The 20,705-nt window shown below is 38.2% G+C and overlaps 1 protein-coding gene across 1 annotated transcript in view; it reads left to right on the top strand.

The window, feature by feature from the left end:
* Positions 1–4,563: 4,563 nt before the first annotated feature.
* enox1 (ecto-NOX disulfide-thiol exchanger 1) overlaps positions 4,564–20,705 on the top strand; it is a 260,625-nt gene continuing 244,483 nt past the window's right edge. The window contains exon 1 of the mRNA XM_056465012.1: positions 4,564–4,786. The gene's annotated coding sequence lies outside the window, so the exon portion shown is untranslated. The remainder of the gene's footprint in view (positions 4,787–20,705) is intronic.

Raw genomic sequence — 20,705 nt, 5'->3', positions numbered from 1 at the left:
TTTTTCTATCATATTTTGTAAAATCTGTCAAGAACCATTAAGATTTTAACGTTATTCTTTTCTAAACTGAGGCCCCCATGAATAGTGGAACGTTCCTACCGTACTGCACATGCAAATATTAAAATCTAATCACATGAATCACAAGTATGGCTAATTAACTGTACATAATTTGTGAACCTGTTTTTTTATTTGTGAATTTATTGTATTTAGTCTTACATTAAGAAGGTTCCACTTAAAATATATTTTTAACATGCAGTTTATTTTTTTAAAAATCTAGAAAGAAAACAAATATCTATAGAAAAGAATTGAGGTAAAGTTGGTTTTATATTTGCACATTCATTCATTTAACAGTGTCTAAATTGTTTACCACGATAATTTGAATATTCGGTCAGAATTAGCATGCAAGTATGACTTCAAAACAACATCAGCACTGTTAACTGCAAACAATGCTGTGCTTTGATAATCATTGGCTGCTAATATGATTTCACTATTTAGAATTTGCAAAGAATACTTTTCTGAAATTATGTTATTAAGGAGAATGTCTGAATATTCAAATATAAAACCAACTTTACCTCTATTAGAAAAGAGAGTGTTTTGAATTTCACTGCTACGGCCCTATACTGTACCTGGAATTGCTTAAAGCCCCCAAATCACTAAGTCCGCCCCTGCCTTTCATATTGAGAAATAGTTTACTCTGATATGTATTTTAAATAACAATGTTAATAATTAAAATAATATAAATATATTCATTTCACCACCCTGTAGAAGTTCATACCATTGTGTTTGCATAGTCGCGCCAATCAATCTATGCAAGAAAAAAACATATATTTTAACAGTCAGAAACTGGCAGATCTAAAGCGAAGAAAGACAATGCGAGTGTTCACAAGATGAAAAACAGTAAAATAGGTGTTTGTATCTACATATAACCTGAAATGGCAAATCAGAGGATACTGTAGGTCAGAATATACTAAATATCCCTCAAAACATTGAAAACTTAAATATGTTTTATTAAACTAAATGCAATTAAAAATAAATACTTAAATAAACGAAACATGCATTACACAAACTAACCAAAAAAGTTCATCATCAGTGTATAATTCGCACACTGCAAATAATGCTCATTATTTGTTCATCTTAATACATTAACTAACATTAAGTAATAAAACCTTATAGTAAAATGTGACCTGGTAATTATTATGCTCTGCTATATTTTCGTGTACTGATTGGGTGTTTAATAAATAATTTAATTAGTTACTACTAATAAATAATAATTATAATATTAAAACATCTGACAATTTGGTGAATTTTAAATCATTTCACTGACAGGATGTTTTTTATGACCTAATTTTTGATGTGAACAACAGGCAAATATGCCATGATTTTCTTCTTTTTCTTCCAGTTTCACGTTTTCATAATGCATCATATTGTGTGTAAACAAATTCAAAGTCCAAATTCAAATTGTGTTACTTACATATACAGTCACACACAGGATGGTATGCAGTGAAATGCTATATGACTATGACTGCCCGTGACCTTTAAAAAGTTATAATTTATTTATGCATACGTACAGTCACTGGCCACTTTATTAGATATGCCTGTTCAACTGCTCATCAATGCAAATTTCTAATTAGCCAATCACATGGCAGTAACTCAATGCATTTAATCATGTAGACATGGTCAATATGATCTGCTGCAGTTCAAGCCAAGCATCAGAATGGGGAAGAAAAAGTTGATTTACTGTAACTTTGAAAAAGAGAAAATTTCCATTGAGCGGCAGTTCTGTGAGGGCAAATGCCTTGTTGATTTTTCAATTCATCTTTATTTCTATAGTGCTTTTACAATGGAGATTGTGTCAAAGCAGCTTCACATAGAAGATTATAGTAAATTGAAACGGTGTCAGTTCAGTTTTCAGTGTTGAAGTGCAGTTTAGCTCAGTTCAGTGTGGTTTAATATTCACTGCTGAGAGTTAAAACATTAAAGAGCAAATCCATCGTTGCGCAGCTCCACAGGTTCCGAACCATGCAAGCCAGTGGCGACAGCGGCGAGGAAAAAACTTCACCAACTGGCAAAAGTGAAGAATTAAAAAACAACGAGAGAAACCAGGCTCAATTGGGCACTACCATTTCTCCTATGGCCAAACGTCTTGTGCAGAGCTGCAGTCTAGGCGCCAGAGGCTGGAAAACGCTGGACGTCCATCGTAGAGAAGCTGCAGGTGGGAGAGGTCACCGGCTGGTGTACAGGCTGTCCCTTCAGGATCAATGCGAGGACTAGTCTGTCACTAGGGTCTTACAAGGATCAGTCTCATGCTTTCCACTCCTCCATAACTACCACAGCAGCTGCTCAGGATACAGCCTGGTCCAGAATTATGGAAACCTCAGGAATAATAATTAAAAAAAGACTAAGCACAGATGCCATTTAAATTATAATGTCCTTATGGAGGTGTTCCCCGCTCCGGTTGCCCTAAATAATGCAGACTTACTGCATTTATTGAGCATAGAGACGTGATGAGCTATAATACACTTGGGGGTCCCCTTAAATACTGGGGAGTTAAGCCGTTCAGGGCTTTGTAAGTAGTCAATAAAATGTTAAAATTTATACGACATTTAATAGGGAGCCAATGCAATGATGAAAGAACTGGAGTAATGTGATCATATTTCTTTGTTCTAGAAAGCACTCTAGCAGCTGCATTTTGAACTAGCTTGCATTTTGAACTAGCTAAAGTTTGTTAATTAGGCCAGCAGGGCAACCGCCTAGTGATGCATTACAATAATCTAATCGAGAGGTCATGAAAGCATGAATAAGCTTTTCCCCATCAGACATTGATAGCATATGTCGAAGTTTGGCAACATTTTTAAGATGAAAAAAATGCTGTTTTATAAATCTGGCCTTCAAATGACAGGTTGCTATCAAAAATCACCCCAAAATTTTTGACAGAAGATGAGGACAGTGTTCTAGGTTTTTGTGTGTGAGGTTTTTGGGTCCAATAAGCAAGACCTATATATATATATATATATATACCAATATGGATGTATGTATATACCAATATGTCTGTCTTGAGAAATTATGTACATTACAACATGTACATTATGAATGGATGACAGCATATTTTTTAGATAAAGACCATGTGAGATAAAAAAAAAACCCACACAAATATAAATATAGGCAGTTCATTCCACTGTGGCAACCCTTTATAAATCAGGGACTGAGCTGAAGGAAAATGAATGAATGAATGAATAATAACTTACAGTAATATCAATATAAAATTTACATTTTTAAGCTAAAAATTTGGATGGATCAAACCATATTTTATGATGAGGAGATAACAATCAATCAATCAATCAATCGATTAATCAATCAATCACTCAATCAATCAATCAATCAATCAATCAATCGAATAATCGATCAGTCAGTCAATCAATCAATCTATCATTCGGTTTTTAACAAGTTCATAACATTATAATCACATATTATCAAATTATAATTAATACCTAAGTTCATCAATCAGTCAATCAACTAATCATTCCATCCATCAATCAATAAATTTCTACCCTGGAGGTAATTTATTTATTTATTTATTTTTAACTTTCTTTTTTTATATTTTGTTTCATAAATGTTCCTATCTTCAACCAGAAATGATTTTTTTTTCTATATTTTCAAGGATAAAGGCATCTTAAATAAACATATTGCTAAGTCCCTTGTGGACAATTATATTCAGAAATCACACACAAGCATAACACAGCTAATGCTCATCATTTAGTCACTCATTTGTAACTTCATGACGTGTCACAGTGACGAGTTGATGATTTGATAAACCGACTAAAGCGTTTTGCCAAACCCAACGTGTGTGTCCAGTGGCCAACAGAGGGAGTACAATTACCAGATTATTTGTACCATTGACTGTGCTGTCACTGCTGCTTCCCTCAATCTCATCTGATTTGTAGGATCTGAAATATAATTTTTGGAGCTTTGTTAACGTCATATTACGCAGAAATAAACAGATCATGGTATTTAATTTTATAAGAGATTTAACTAAATCTCGAGAATTTTCTGACTGCATCAACAAAACAGAAAATATATTGATCGTCCATTATCCATTAAAAAACACCAAACACTTTAATAATAATAATAATAATAATAATAATAATAATAATAATAATAATAATAATAATAATAATATAATTTATAATTAATTAATAATTATTATTATTTTTTATTATTCAAACAATGTATTATCTTACTAGTTTAAAGTGTCAATATAAATTATTATTATTATTTAAAGCATATGCTGCATATGCTGTTATAATAATAAAAATATTATTATTCATTTATTATTATTAGTATTATTATTATAATTATGTTTTTATTTATTTATTTTAGGATAATATATTATACATTACTACATTTTTTACATCGAATAATATGACGGTAATATGAATTTATTATTTTCTTATTAATGTAAACAGTAGCTATGCAGTGAATAATAGCATTCGTGACAACAACGTTTACCACAATCAAGTATATCTATCGGTTGTTCTATGGACAAAAAACACATGAAGTGTCTTCGCTCATTGGCGGCAGTTCTCCGGACTCGTGCACGCTGATCCGTGTCGCGCGCGCCTCAGTCTCTGGTTGTGAGCGCGTGGAAGCAGCAGCTGTTCCGTCAGATGCCGCAGCACTGAAGAGCGACGACGGACAACGTTTAACATTTCAGCTTCATTCGCGGTTATTTCGCAGGATTATCTCGCCGAATCACACCGGGGGCTCGGAGCGGACTCTCTTCACACCGGTAAGAGTCGTTTCTTGTTCTTCAGCGTTGCCGTTTCGCCTATTCGCTCCCGTGTTTGTCCCAGTCCTGATAGCGTCTGCTAGTTCCCATTCTTCTCATTTCATCAGACCGAGCTGAGCTCCATCACAGCGTTTCCCCCTATCAGAGAATCAGTCACATTTACGAGCGGCGTATTTACGTTTGTTTACATCCATTTACACCTTCTTTCTAAACCGCGCGACTCTCACTGGAGAGTCATGGATTCATGTTATACTTGTTGGAATACTTGTTGAGACAGAATGATTATTATAGGCTGTTGGACATGTTGAGTGTGAAGCTGTTTCGAAAGTTTAACGCGCGATGTTGTTTAGGAGAGTGAAAGGAAACAGACTTCATGAAGAACGCTGTTTATTTAGACTGATGATATCTAACAAACACGAAGTTTTTGGTGGCTGTGTTTTTAATCAGTCACGTTGGTCATTTTGTGTTCTGAGAAGTTGAGTGTTTGGTTTGTTTTAGTACTGTTATTGTGTTTGAGTGGCTCTGCGCTGCTCTGTAGAAACGCCGATGCCCTTGATATCATCATGTCACCTGGGCAACCGCTTCAGCACCATGGAGAGAGTTCAATCTGCTGGCTGAGCGCTCAACTCCACATTCCCGGAAAGCAAAGTTATGCTCATCTGGGAGATTTCTCTGTTAACTCACTTGTTATGCTTGCTGTGAAACTTTTTGTTGTTGTTTGTGTGTGACTCTAATGACACAAATTTTGCAGCTATACTGAAACAAACAAGTTTTCTATATTTACAATTCTAGGCTTGTTTTGTATTATTATAAAACAGTTTGGTCCTCAGATTTAATGGGCTCTTTACGTAAATGTTCAATCGCATACACTGAAAACGATACAATAAAATAAGTACAGGCACGTAGCCAGTCTAGGGAAAGGGGTGGTTCTTTTTTCCTCCAAAAGTGTACCTTTTTTTATTTGCCTCATTTTTTATTTAATTTAAATGCTGCTTTTTAGTTACATTATTAGCTGGATTAGCTTGCCAGATGGTCATCATAACCACACTTTTTGATGTACCAAAGATATTTCTTAAAGATTTAGAATAAAGAAATATTAAGAAAAATACTTCTTTTCAAAATACAAATGTATTACATCATATATCATTGGAAAAAAATACAATAAAGTTTTAAATTATTTTCATTTGCTATTTTCATTTATTGAGCAAATAACAAGCTGGCCAGCACATTCAGCTTTCTTCAGTCAGATTTTGGCCATTTTAATACAAAAATATATTAAAACATAAGAAATAAATAAATAAATAATAATAATAATAATGTAAAGCTTTATAATTTTCTAGCCACTTTTGTAAAAACAAAGTACATTTGAAAATTCATGGATAACAACAATAGCCAAAATAGTTTTCAAAAACAATTTTAATATGATTCGTTTTTGGTGTTTCACACCTTTTTATTAGTTCCAAGAATAAGGTCCAAGATTTAAAATAGAGTTACCTGTAAAATATTTTCTCTATTCAAAAACAATACAGTAGCGAAAGATGACTTCTCTTACATCAGATAATAAAATGAAAATACTGGTAAGCATCGGCCAAAACTGATTAGCTGAAGTCATACTAAAGCGACCGATTGGTCTTAAAGCCTTTTTCGATGGGTTATTTTCACTATTTATGATGGCATAGCAAAATAGGACAAATGAGCTCATGTATGGGACAAATTCTGGACCTTTGTCAGTGAGTGGGTCTTCCGACCCTCCCTGGCTACGGGCCTGCTCCAATGACACAAACCTGCACGATATTGAAAACAAAAAACTGACATTGTCATATTTTTTGTCTGCGATATATATTGTGATATAAATATAATTTCAAAAGATGACTTGTAACACTATTTGGAAATCATCATTCTAGATTGATTGAGATTATTTTGTTGGATAGCATCTGCATAAAATATAATAAACAAATTAGAAGCAAATTAAGCAAATAACATAATAAATAGTGTTTATGGTGGAATCTAACATTATTGAAGCATTTATCAGTTAAATAACACCTTAAAGTCTTCATTGTGTAAATGATTAATCTTTTTTAAAGCTTAAGCATTATAACTTCTTGGTTTAATTTTGCTTAAAACCTCACACAGTCGCAAGTCTTTAGAAACACATCCATCCTTTCATTGTATTTAGGGATACTTTCCAGAGACTCCACAAATACCATGTTCTGAACTGGGTTGGCTGGTTATTATAATTCCAACTTGGCATTGCAGATCTTGCTAAGTGACTATTGCAGATTCACACATTGTGATTTCTATGCTGAAATTATATATTGTGCAGCCATATTTTCTATGTAATATGTTTAATTCATGGGTAATTTTCCTTTTATAAACGTTTAGTTCTCAGATTTAATTGGCTCTTTGAGTAAAGGTTTACGTCACATACACTGAAAAAAGTAAAATCTGGTAACATTTTAAGTAAAATGTTTCTTTTGCAAGTTCTTGCAGTTTGTTTTTAAAAGGGATAGTTCACCCAAAAATGAAAATGTACTCATTATTTGGCGGTTCCAAACCTTTATGAATTTCTTGCTTCTGTTGAACACAAAATTAGATATTTTGAAGAAATCTGAAAACACCATTGACTTCCATAATAGGAAAAACAAATACAGTTTTTTTTAACATTCTTCAAGATATCTTAATTTGTGTTTAGCAGAAGAAAGGTCAGACTTGTTTGGAACAAGTGAAAAGTGAGTAAACGATGAGTATATTTCATGTATAGAATTAAGTCAAGTTTGCTTAATGAGGTTGTGCAAAAGTAACATTGTTCATTGAGTAATTTATGTTTGACAATTTCTACAGAGTAATTCTGAATTCAGGGATTATTTTAAAGGGCATTCTTTAGTTTAGTTTAGTTTTCTACACATTCAATTTTGCACATTTGCACCAGACATTTTGCACATTTGCACCAAAAAACGAAAACTTGTGCATTTATAAAGTGTACTTCACACCGGTGCGTGGGCTTGACAAACCACCTGTAGAAACTCTCTTCGCTCTATAAAAAACATTCACCTTTCTCCTAGCTTTAGCACTTAATTCTCAACAGGGTCGATTCTAGAATTTTCATTTAAGGGGTGTTCAGCTCGGGTGGGTAGAGGGGACGTCGCAGACTAAACTGAGAACCCGTGTCGGGAAAATATAGACCCTCTAAAATAGGTCTAACAATGCCCATGATTCTCAGAACACTAACAGTTTCTTTGTATAATTAGCACTTCTTGTATGTATTGCCTCTTCTTGTTGAATTGCTGAATGCCTCCTCAATTGTAAGGGGCTTTGGACAAAAGCGTCTGCTAAATGACTAAGTGTAAAATGTAAAAGTAGATTACTACATTGCAGTCTATTTGATAACATACCTAATTGAGGTTTACCTACCCAACCGAACACAAAGACCTCAATACTTTGTACACAATACACAATGACGGTTACAGTTGATATGTTTTGTGTGTGTGTGAGTGTTTTTGAGTAGAAATTATTTCTAGAGGTGTCATAAAGCAGCAGGTTACTACACTTAACAACAAAAGCAACTATAAAACAATGTAAATACAACTGGAAAACAAAATTTGTGTTGTGCACATCGTGCTTAACAACTTTTGACCCTGTTCACCTTTTATTTTAATCTTAAATGAACTTGAATAAGTGCATTGAGTTTCCATTGATATGACTGTAATTTGACTGAGTAAATTCTCACTTTAAGAGTGGCATAGTGGCTTTAGTGGTTAGCACTGTTGCCTCACAATAAGAAGGTAGCTGGTTCGGACCGTGGCTGGGTCAGTTGGCATTTTTGTGTGGTGTTTACAGATTCTCCCTGTGTTGGTGTGGGTTTTCTCCAGGTGCTGTGAATTGAAAAAGCAAAATTGGCCGTAGTGTATGTATGTGAATGTGAGAGTGTATGTATGGGTGTTTCCCAGTGCTGGGTTGCAGCTGGAAGGTCATCCACTGTGTAAAACATATGCTGGATAAGTTAGCGGTTCATTTTGCTGTGGTGACCCCTGATAAATAAAGAGACTAAGCCAAAGGAACATTTATAAATGAATGAAATCTCACTTTATAAAGGTAAAAGTGATGGTGTGGAGCAGGTGTTTTGACAACTGTACTGTCTGTGTTTTCTCTAGTGAATGGAGAGTTGTGTGATTTTTTTTTTGTTTGTTTTGTTTACGTATGATCAATGAGCATTTGAAGTGTCTGTTTGGCTTCACGATTATTTGCATGTGGTTGTTTCCTTTGCTGTTCCACTCAGAGAAAATACAGAGTAGAGTTATTAAAATGTACTTTGAGCAAGTGAAGACAAATGTCTGTTGCACTGCTCCACTCATCTGTACTCCTTCAGTCTGGCTTTCAGTAGGTGCTTTGCTTGGATGTATGTGAAGCTCAATGATTTGGATTATTTTGCTGACAGATGAGAAATATACACTGTAGAAAATGCTGGGTTCCACACAATTTCTTCAAGATGTTGTCCCAAAATATTGTCAATTAAGTTAACTCAATCGTTTTAAAAAATTTAATTGGTTTAAACATCAACCAATGAAGTTGTCCCTAAAAAAACCTCAAGAATTGTGTTGTTTCTACTCATTTTAAATAAGTAGTTTAAACAAGCAGCAAAACAATTTTTTAGTGTACAAATCGCTAGGCTAAAAAAACCTGGCTATATTTCCCAAAAGCATCGCAAGCCTAAGTAGATCGTAAAAATTAGCTTACCACTGATCTTAATGTTATGGTCTGTTTCCCCAAATCATCATAACTTATGTAGCACTTGAAAATCACTGTAGATCTATGAGTGAGTAATCGTTAAAGTTATACAAGCATTGTGAGAATTCATAAGGTCACCTGCAGGACATCGATTATACCTTTAACTCAATTCAAGTGCAGTGTGATTGTAGGTTTTTTGCACATGATGTCATTGATGATGCTCGGAATTCAGATGGAGGGCAGGAAGTGAATCTTCTACATAGGATTCCCCATCAGAACATCAAAATGTTTTGTGCTGTTTATAGCTGTTTAAATTGGCCAAAAATGAGAATAGCTGCTTTTGAAGAGTTCCAAACGTTTTTAATCATAAAGAGGAAAGGTTTAAGAAACTGACTGAACAAAAGGAAAGATAAATAAGCCTTGTTATAAACATTTTCTCAATACATCCATGTGTGCAACTTTTTTTTTTTGCACATGATAATTTGTTTGACAACACTAATAAAGATGATTTGCCATAATCCATGGTGGAATATTGGCGGAATATCAAAAAGTAAAAAACCATAACACTAACCTCGATATATGTAGCAGCATTGAATGTTTTTTTTTTTCTGGTTACCGTTATTGTGGAGCATTAGAGTTTACCCTTCCAACAACAACAACAACAACAAAAACCATGTTATGCATCTACTATTTTGTATGCTTTCATTATGTATTTTTCTTCATGTATAAGAATGTCTGGAAGATAACATTATCCACATGAAAATATACTGTAGTAATTCATAATAAATACTATGTTTTTGAAACACAGTAAAGTGTATAATGTAATACAACTCTTTGTTAATGAATGCTATACTGTAGTATAGTAAACTGATAAACTGTAATAAACACTCTATTGTGTATTGTGATGGTGTATGATTATACTGTGGAAAATTGTACAGTGGTTTGTTGGATAATTTGCTTATTATGATTGTTGTGTTATACACAGCAACCATATAATTACTAAACCAGTTTAATTCATGTAATTATTCAATTCAATTCATGTTTATTTCTGTAGCGCTTTTACAAGATTAGATTGTGGATTGTGTCAAAGCAGCTTAACATAGAAGTTTGAGTAAATTGAAACAGCATCAGTCCAGTTTTCAGAGTTGAAGTTCAGTTTAGTTCAGTTCAGTGTGATTTAATTTCCACTGCTAAAAGTCCAAACATTGAAGAGCAAATCCATCGATGCGCAGCTCCACAAATCCCAAACCAAGCAAGCCAGTGGCGACAGTGACGACAAATCTAGTGTGGTTCAAAACACTATAGTAATTACTATAGTATTTTTTCATGTAACTTACGGTATCTATCACCTCAACGACAAGCAAATTTATTTTAGTTCAGTAGAAAACCCATAATATAAGGTGATTATTAACTATTTATATCACTTTTGAAATATGGTATAAAAACAAAAATACAGACTTTTCTATATGTCTGTTATGAAGCGGACAGGAGACAGAGGTAAGGAAACGTTAGGGTGTTTATTGAATGACAACAAGGAGCACATGAAGGATAGCCAGGAGGATCAGGAATGATGTTGGGGTCTTCTCCTCCGTGGCTGGGTAACAGGAATACACGAGGATGGACAGCACACACCAGATACAGCTGACAGAGGATGACACAGACTTGGAAGGACTGGAAGACAGGACGATACGGGAGGACCAGGAAGACTAGGGAGGAATACAAAGAGAACAGGTAAGTAAATCGTTTGTTTAGCTGAGGATGACTACGCTGAGTGGTCGCTCAGTTGTCCGCTTTCGTCGAGACGAGCCCGGACAATGAGCGACTGGAGTGCTGTGCTTTTATCTGGTGCTCGTGAATGTGATGCAGCTGTGTGCTCATTAGAAGTCAGGTGATGGTGATCTTCGTGAGTGGGGATCGTGAGAGCCTGACCAATCCGTGACAGTACCCCCCTCCCCAGGGCCCGCTCCTGAGGGCCGACACCTCCGACGCCGTGGTGGTCTCCCTCTGCCTCTAGGCGCTGGGAACTCAGGGTGGCTCTCATGAAACTCCACCATGAGACTAGGATCGAGAATATCAGCTCTGGGAACCCATGTCCTTTCTTCGGGGCCGTACCCTTCCCAGTCCACCAGGTACTCCAACTGGCCACCACGACGTCGGGAACGCAAGATCTCCTTCACTGCGTAGACGGCTCCTTCTTCTAGGAGCAGTGGAGGAGGGGGTTCCTCTTCGTGGTCAGGCTCTGTGGAGGGAAGAACAGGATCGTGATAGGGTTTCAGGAGTGATACGTGGAATGTAGGGTGAATACGGTAGTGAGAGGGTAATTGTAGTTTGTAGGTGACGGGGTTAACCTGTTCCACGATGGTGAAGGGACCAACAAATCGGGGACTTAACTTGCGAGAGGGCAGTCGCATGCGTATGTCCCGGGTGGATAGCCACACCTTTTGTCCGGGTGTGTATCTGGGTTCTTCAGACCTTCTCCTATCGGCGGTTACCTTGCTTCGACGGACTGCCCTCTGCAGATGTTGATGAGCCTCGTCCCAGACTCTCTCGCTCTCCCGGAACCAGTGATCCACTGCGGGGACATCAGATGGTTCGCCATCCCAGGGAAAGAGCGGTGGTTGGAAGCCCAGGACGCACTGGAATGGCGTGAGTCCGGTGGAGGGTTGCCGCAGTGAATTTTGGGCATATTCTGCCCAGCCCAAATACTGGCTCCAGGAGTTCTGGTGACCACTGCAGAAGGTCCTCAGGAACCGTCCCACCTCCTGAATCTTCCTCTCTGTCTGCCCGTTGGTTTGGGGATGATATCCAGAAGAGAGGCTGACGGCCACACCTAGGAGCTTGAAGAAGGCTTTCCATAGACGTGAGATGAACTGTGGACCTCTGTCCGACACAATATCTTCTGGAATACCAAATGACCTGAAGACTTGATTAAAGATATTGTCGGCAGTTTCAAAGGCTGTGGGAAGACCTTTCAGAGGGATTAGTTTGACAAACTTTGAGAATCTATCTACTATGACTAGAATACAGGTATTACCTTCTGACGAAGGGAGGTCAGTGATAAAGTCCACTCCTAGGTGTGACCAGGGACGGTTCGGAATCGGCAAGGGATGGAGCTTTCCAGCGGGTAGATGACGTGGGCTCTTGGATTGGGCACAGTCCTTACAGCCCTGAACATATTGCCTCACATCCCTTGCCATGTTTGGCCACCAGAATCGTTGGGATACTAGCGAGAGAGTATTGTTGATCCCTGGATGTCCAGTGCCTAGCGAGGTATGTAAGGAGTGGATCAGATCTACCCGGTGTTCAGGTGGTATGAACTGCCGATGAGGAGGGCATCCCGGCGGAGCAGGAGCTTCCGGAGTGGCAACGACTGGAGGAGCGTTCCAGGTGATCGGACAAATGGAGATGTGTTCGGGAAGAATCTTCGTTGGGAGTTCTTCATGATCGTGATGCTCGTGTAAACGAGAGAGAGCGTCTGCTCTTAGATTCTTGGGTCCTGGACGATAGGAAATGGAGAAATCAAAACGTGAGAAGAAAAGTGACCATCTGGCTTGACGTGGACATAGTCTCTTGGCCTCTTTGATGTACTGGAGGTTTTTGTGATCTGTGATCACCTGGAACGGATGTTTGGCTCCCTCCAACCAGTGACGCCACTCCTCCAAGGCTAGCTTGATTGCTAGAAGCTCCCTGTCTCCTATGCTGTAATTCTGCTCCGCCGGGCTCAACTTCCGAGAGAAATAGGCACAGGGATGCAGTCGGGGCGGTGTATCATGATGTTGAGATAATACTGCCCCGACGCCGGTGGTGGATGCGTCCACTTCCACCACGAAAGGAAGATTTGGGTCAGGATGAGTCAGGAGTGGGGCCCTTGTGAACTCCTTCTTAAGAAGGCGGAAGGCTGCGGCTGCTTCTTTGGTCCACTCCAGTCCTTTGGGTTTACCCTTGAGGAGATTAGTGAGAGGTGATGTAATCCTGCTGTAGTCCTTGATAAATCGTCTATAAAAGTTAGCAAACCCAAGAAACCTCTGGAGCTCCTTAATGGAAGTGGGTTCTGACCAGGATAGAACAGCCTCAATTTTCTTCCCATCCATACGTATACCGGTTTGGTCAATGATGTATCCCAGGAAATGAATCGACTTCTGGTGGAATGAGCATTTCTCCGCTTTGAGGTAGAGGTGATGTTCTCTCAATGTGTGTAGGACCTCCGCAACGTGTTGGCGATGTTCGGCCTCACTCCGGGAGTAAATGAGGATGTCATCTATGTACACTATTACACAGTGGTGAAGAAACTCCCGGAGGACTTCATGAATGAAGTTTTGGAATACGGAGGGGGCGTTGACCAGACCGTAAGGCATGACCTCATATTCATAGTGGCCAGTAGGGGTCACGAATGCTGTCTTCCATTGGTCCCCCTCACGTATTCTTATCAGATTATACGCGCTGCGGAGGTCCAATTTAGTGAAGACTTTAGCTTCTCGGAGCTGTTCCAAAGCGGCTGGTACCAGAGGAAGGGGATATCGGTATTTTACTGTACCGTTATTTAGGACCCTGTAGTCGATGCATGGACGCAGCCCTCCGTCCTTCTTGGCCACAAAGAAGAAGCTTGAGGCGGCTGGTGATTTTGAGTGACGTATGTACCCCTGACTCAGAGCCTCCCTTATGTAATCTTCCATTGCCTGATTCTCTGGAAGCGAGAGCGGGTAGATCCTACCTCTTGGCAACTGGGCATCTGGAACTAGGTCGATCGCGCAGTCCCATGGCCGATGCGGCGGTAGCTGGGAAGCTCTCTTGGGGCAGAAGACATCATGAAAGGAGCTGTACTCCTTAGGAATGTGGATAGACTGCTTCTCAGGAGGGCTCTCGACCGATGTTGCAAACAAAGAAATGGGGTTCCGACCTTGAAGAGGGAGATTTGGAAAACAGGCAGGTGTACATCCAGATCCCCATTTCTTTATCTCTCCTGTGCCCCAAGAGATGATGGGATCGTGCTTCACCAGCCACGGGCGCCCTAGAATGATGTCCATATTTGCACCCTCCAGAACCAGAAATTGAATCCTCTCTTGATGTAACACCCCCACTTGAAGAAGGATGTCTTCGCATTGTCGATGGATACGGGTCGAAGATCGAGTGCACTGGGTTATCGGTTGTATCTGGTATATATGCGAGGACGCCTCAGTACGGAGGTGGAGTTGACGACAGAGGGATTGGGAGATGAAGTTCCCTGCTGACCCGGAGTCGATGAGGGCTGTGACAAGGAGAGAAATAGAGGCAGTAGTTATTTGTACGGTGGTAGTAAGTGGTTTACATTGTTCAATATTCGTACTGAATACACTCACTGAAGTCCGAATGGGACGAAGGGGACACTCCATACGGGTGTGTCCACTGACACCGCAGTATAGACACAGACCCCGGGTCAGCCTCCTCTGTCGTTCCGCTGATGTCAGTCTTCCAGACTCTATTATCATGGGTTCTGGTTCTGGAGAGGCTGTTGACTCAGGCGATTGGAGGAGTGCAGACGAGGGGGTGATGGTGTCCTGTTGATAGGAACGAAGACGATCGGAACATCGGAGAGAATGTTGGATGAATCTCTCCAGACCCATTGTATCATCTAATGTGGCCAGTTGGATTCGGAGAGTGGGTTCCAAGCCGAGCCGGTACGTGGTCAACAACGATCTCTCATTCCATCCACTTGCAGCTGCTAGAGTGCGAAACCGGAGAGCATATTCCTGTGTAGATAGAGTACCTTGCTTTAGATGATACAGCTGCTCTCCAGCGGCTACTTCCCCATCAGAACGTCCAAACACCTCTTTGAAATACTCCGTGAAGGTAGTGATGGAATTCATGACCGGCCCGGCTTGGTTCCAGATCGTCTCAGCCCATTTAAGTGCAGGTCCAGAGAGTAGAGATACGATGTAGGCGATCTTTGACTTATCTGTGGGATATAGAGAAGGTTGCATTTCGAATATGAGGGAACATTGTAACAGAAAACCATTGCACTCCCCCGCTCCGCCTGAGTAGGGCGCTGGTCGGGCCATGGGACTGGAAGGAAGGGCCGAAGAAGAAACTGTGGAGGCGGAAGTGCTCGGTGCTGGTGGTGCGTTGGAAAGTGGAGCTGGTGGCTGTAGAATCCGCTTCAACTGGTCCACCAGCTCTTGAAAGTGATCGGGGGTGCTCATGTTGTCGTCGTTATTGGTCCGGGCTTCTGTTATGAAGCGGACAGGAGACAGAGGTAAGGAAACGTTAGGGTGTTTATTGAATGACAACAAGGAGCACATGAAGGATAGCCAGGAGGATCAGGAATGATGTTGGGGTCTTCTCCTCCGTGGCTGGGTAACAGGAATACACGAGGATGGACAGCACACACCAGATACAGCTGACAGAGGATGACACAGACTTGGAAGGACTGGAAGACAGGACGATACGGGAGGACCAGGAAGACTAGGGAGGAATACAAAGAGAACAGGTAAGTAAATCGTTTGTTTAGCTGAGGATGACTACGCTGAGTGGTCGCTCAGTTGTCCGCTTTCGTCGAGACGAGCCCGGACAATGAGCGACTGGAGTGCTGTGCTTTTATCTGGTGCTCGTGAATGTGATGCAGCTGTGTGCTCATTAGAAGTCAGGTGATGGTGATCTTCGTGAGTGGGGATCGTGAGAGCCTGACCAATCCGTGACAATGTCCTCCATTCAGTTTTTCTTTACTTCCCACCCTCCATCTGCATTTTTACTAAAATCCTGTGATTGATACAAACAAAATGTAATTAAAGGTCTTTGATTATGTTACAAATTCTTGTTTAACATTTTTTCAAGTTACGTTTTTTAGTTGAGTTTAATTTATTATTATTGTTAAACTTTTTAAATCAATAACAGAGTTCACATTTTCCACTATTTTGGGCTTTAGCTTACAGTTTTTCCCAATTGTTTACACACATTTTCTGAAATCATGTCTCATATTGTCAGAACTCTACACACAAATAAAAAAAAAAACACACACATTGGGCAAAACCCTTCAATTCTCCTGCAAAATAAAACTTTACATTCAAAACGATGTAATTTCTTCTCAAAAAGTTTTTTTGTTTTAATACACACAAGCCATCACATGAATAGACATTTATAAGAACTAGTCGATCACTGATGTGCTTAATGTAAAACAATATGACCACTTCTTCTCCATTTATCATAATGACTTACTGTAAGAGAATTGTGTGTTGTGTTTTGAAAAAAAGTGTGTTTTAAACCTGCAATTTGAGTGTAAAGAATGAATTGTGCTTGTAGTTTAGCAGAATTGGTTCAGAGGGTTGGTGCATCAGTTACATGTTGTAGTCATTGTGTCTGTACAAATAATTGTGTGTAAACAACTAAGAAAAACTGTAAGATGCTAACCTCAAACCAGATACCACATGGCATGTCTAAAACAGAATTTTATGTTTTTTCATGATATTATTGTTTTTAAAAAGTGAAATGAAATCACTGAAAAGCACAATAGCAGAGCTAACAAATAAGTAATGTATTATTGGTGAATCCTAAACATTTAGTAATAATTAATGAGAATAATGACATGCCTCAAGGCATTCCATAGTTTCCCGCAAGAGGAAGTGACATCACTTGAAGCAAGTCACATGCTTTTTCTATTAGTGCTTTAAAGATTTTAATGTTGACCAGAACATAGGGACAGACACGAAATAACTTTTTTTAAATTAATTAAATTACAAATAATACAGAAAATATATGTTTTATGCAAATGTCTAATTTAACTCAGTGAAAACACAAAATAATGAAAATTAGGTTTAATTATTTCATGATAATGAGAGCTGTATGTGATGTATTATTTAGGAGGGTGAGACAAATATAGGTATAGCTATAATAGTTATGGTGGGATAGTTATGAGATTTTCAAGATAAAATGCCCCTAAATATACATAAAACCTTTTTTTATTTTAAGATAACGGATATGAGATGACAATAAAGGTGTTCAGGATAAGATCCTATAAGTTTATATTTCAGAAATGATTGCATTTATGAATTAATTTATAATTAAAAATTAGGCCTAACAAATAAGATTTATGTATTTTGATTGACTATAAAATGCTTATAAATTCATCTATTGTGTGGAGTATCAACACGATCACACAATTCGTAACCTTTTGTGGCACCTGCACACATCATCATATGTCATCGCGATCTCTTGCTTCATATAAGATCAATGATCATGACTGCTGTAGTTATTCCAGTTGCATTATTTTTTGGTATTTATCTTAAGGAAATCACTGAAGGCGTATGTCATGTTATCATAAAGATATAATGTGGCAATAAGATTGTAACTGTACTGCGCATTTACACCGTGGCCATATTCATCTATGTGAACACACCAAAAACAACATTAACATTATAGCAGACACTGTAAAAAGCTCATTCCCAGCCACTAGACATTACTAACAGGGTATTCGAGTGTCATCGAGTGTCAGAATGTTGTGGGAATACTATATAAGAGTTATTATTATGGATTATAGATAGCAAAATTTAGCGGTTTTTATTTTAGCATGACGGTAAAACACAAACATGGTTATCAATATTTTAAAACATATGCTTGTTTGTTGTAAAAATTCGTAACAATGACTAAGAATACTAATTTGTGGATCTGTGTACTTCCTGGTGTACCTATCCTGCTGTTGTGGCTGGTGTATTCTGGGAAATTTTCTTACCCCATGTTTTTGAGTGTGGTCCTGAAAAATCTCAGTTCGAAGGGCTGTCTACCTCTTCCCCTTAGACCCATGCCTTCAAGCTAAAGAGAATTAGGACACCCTTACACTTTCACAGGAACGCGCAAAACGAGGAGTAGTGGGAAGGGGAAGGGCTAAGGGGTAGAATTGGGCCTTAGTTTCTTTCTAAGAAATCCGACAACATACATTTTAAAACACTGACAAATTAGATAAAATTAAAAGGTTACAAACAGTCAATGATAAACTTCACCGTGATAAATTTTTTTGAGTGACACATTGAGTACGTTTACATGGACATCAATAATCCGATTTTAATACGATTAAGACAACTCTGATTAAGAGTCTACCATGTAAACAGCGATGTTTGATTAATTTAATCTGACTAAAGTCATGGTCTAACTAAACAGAAATCGGATTAAGACATGTGGAGTATGCAGGTTTTAGTCGCATTATGAAGTTCAGTACAGACATGTAAACACTGACTTTTTGCCGCATTTAGTGACAGGATATTTCATACACACATGGCTTTTTGACACTATTCCCTGCACCTACTGAATCAGTGAAGGACCACAGACACAAACATGATGAAGTTTTTTTCTCCCATTCACCATGCGGTATCAAATTCCATTAAAACAACACTCTTCCACCAGTCCTTAATGCGTACTCGCATCCAATACATCAGTTTTTTATAGGGGCATGAATGAAATGTTCCTGAATGAAAGTGAAAGTGCCGAACTGCAGTTAAAGCTGTAAAAAAATAAATAATTAAAACACCCGAAATTACATGAAACTCCAGAGGAAACGTGGATAGCATAATGACGTTAATTGATCTATGTGCATGTAAAATGCGATCATGAAAGGAACACTCAAAAAGTAACTCATATAAACACCTTAATCATATCATTGTCTTAATCAGATTAAGGCAAATCATTTGATTACTGCTGTCCATGTAAACATAGTCATTCTCACACTTTCATGTTACACATGTGTAGCCTTGCACCTAGAGAACACGTTTAAGAGCTAAGATACCTGATTTTTGGGAAACCAGACCAAATTCCTTTCTCAAACAAAACGATTTAATCTATTTAATTATTTGCACGTTGAACTATTGCCTAAAAAAATGGCCTCAAATGCAATTGTTTCCTCTGATTAATCAATGGAGCTCTAGTAGCCTGGCTTCTGTTTAAATGGAGAATTAGAAATGATTTGACTATACAACCTGCAAAATTCTGTCGACGTATTAGTTACAGTGAAGGAAAGTGTTTAGTTGCTGTCATTGTTATGAGGCACTGAACTTAATATAGTAACTGCATTATTTTCCATTCTAGGTCACTCATGCACCTCAACAAGTACTGTTTCTGAAACAACAGCAAATGAGTCCTTTATGGATGGCCAAGCAAAATCAGCACAAAACAACTAAATCCACACTTTAATCAGAACTGGCAGAACCGAGCTACAATAATAAGCTGAGAAGACAAAAGAAATGATGATATTTGATACCGACTTTATGAACGCTTGACCTGCTGTTTATTGTGATAGACAAACACTTGCAGTGGTGCGAGCAACAAGCAGAAGAGATTTATCGCTCTGATTCTCGTTCTTTAAGGGATAAAAGGCTTATCACAATGGATGCGATGCAAGAACTCAAATGTTTTAACTTATTTATAAGTGCAAATATTTAAAAAATGTGTTGTTTTTAGTTTTAGCTGGGCCTGGAATTCATATTTAGATGTAAATAGTGATCTGCGCATCAATAGTTAATATAAACATGATTATTGAAATCAAACAAAATCAAAAGAAGTGACATGCATAAGGTGAAGGGAAATAAAGCTGGATCTCTGGAGGGAGATGGAGATCTAACAAGAGTACAAGGATGATGCAGTGTAAGAAACTCTTTTTTTAAGCTTTTGATGATTTGAAACATTCAAAGCATTTTTCTGCTGCTGCTTTTCTTTTAGAACTGTCTATACAGAAAGAAAAACACAGATTGAAGTGTGTTAGTTAAGTAATTAGAGTCTAAATATTCTTTACCTGGATTTATTTGTTTTTCTATAGTATGTCTTGTCCACACACTATGCTTTTTCTACTTAGATTTTTTGTCTTGTTTCTAGTCCAAATATCTGAAAATTCTTAAATCGAGAAGCATTTTCTAGACAAGCAAAACATATAGTATCATTTTTAAGAAATAACATGCCAAAATTAAGTGAGTTTTTTCTTAAAACAAGCTTAATAACCTGCCAATAGGGTGAGCAAAATATACTTTTGCCAGAAGGAAGGTCGCTGGTTCGAGCCTCAAATAAAGGGACTAAGCCGAAAAGAAAACTAATAAATGAATGAATGAATGAATGAATATTCCCTAGTTCCTCCAAAAGGGCCTACCCTCAAGAGGCTCTGATTTGTGCTGTGACTCACAGATCATCTCCATGTCACCACGTCAAGCCCCTACAAATACTGGCTTTACAGATGTGTAAACAGAGT

Source organism: Danio aesculapii, chromosome 9 (genome assembly GCF_903798145.1).
Source record: "Danio aesculapii chromosome 9, fDanAes4.1, whole genome shotgun sequence".
In the NCBI taxonomy this organism is placed as follows: Eukaryota; Metazoa; Chordata; class Actinopteri; order Cypriniformes; family Danionidae; genus Danio; species Danio aesculapii.
The sequence above is the reverse complement of the archived record's forward strand: the minus strand, read 5'-3'. Positions and strand labels throughout refer to the sequence as shown.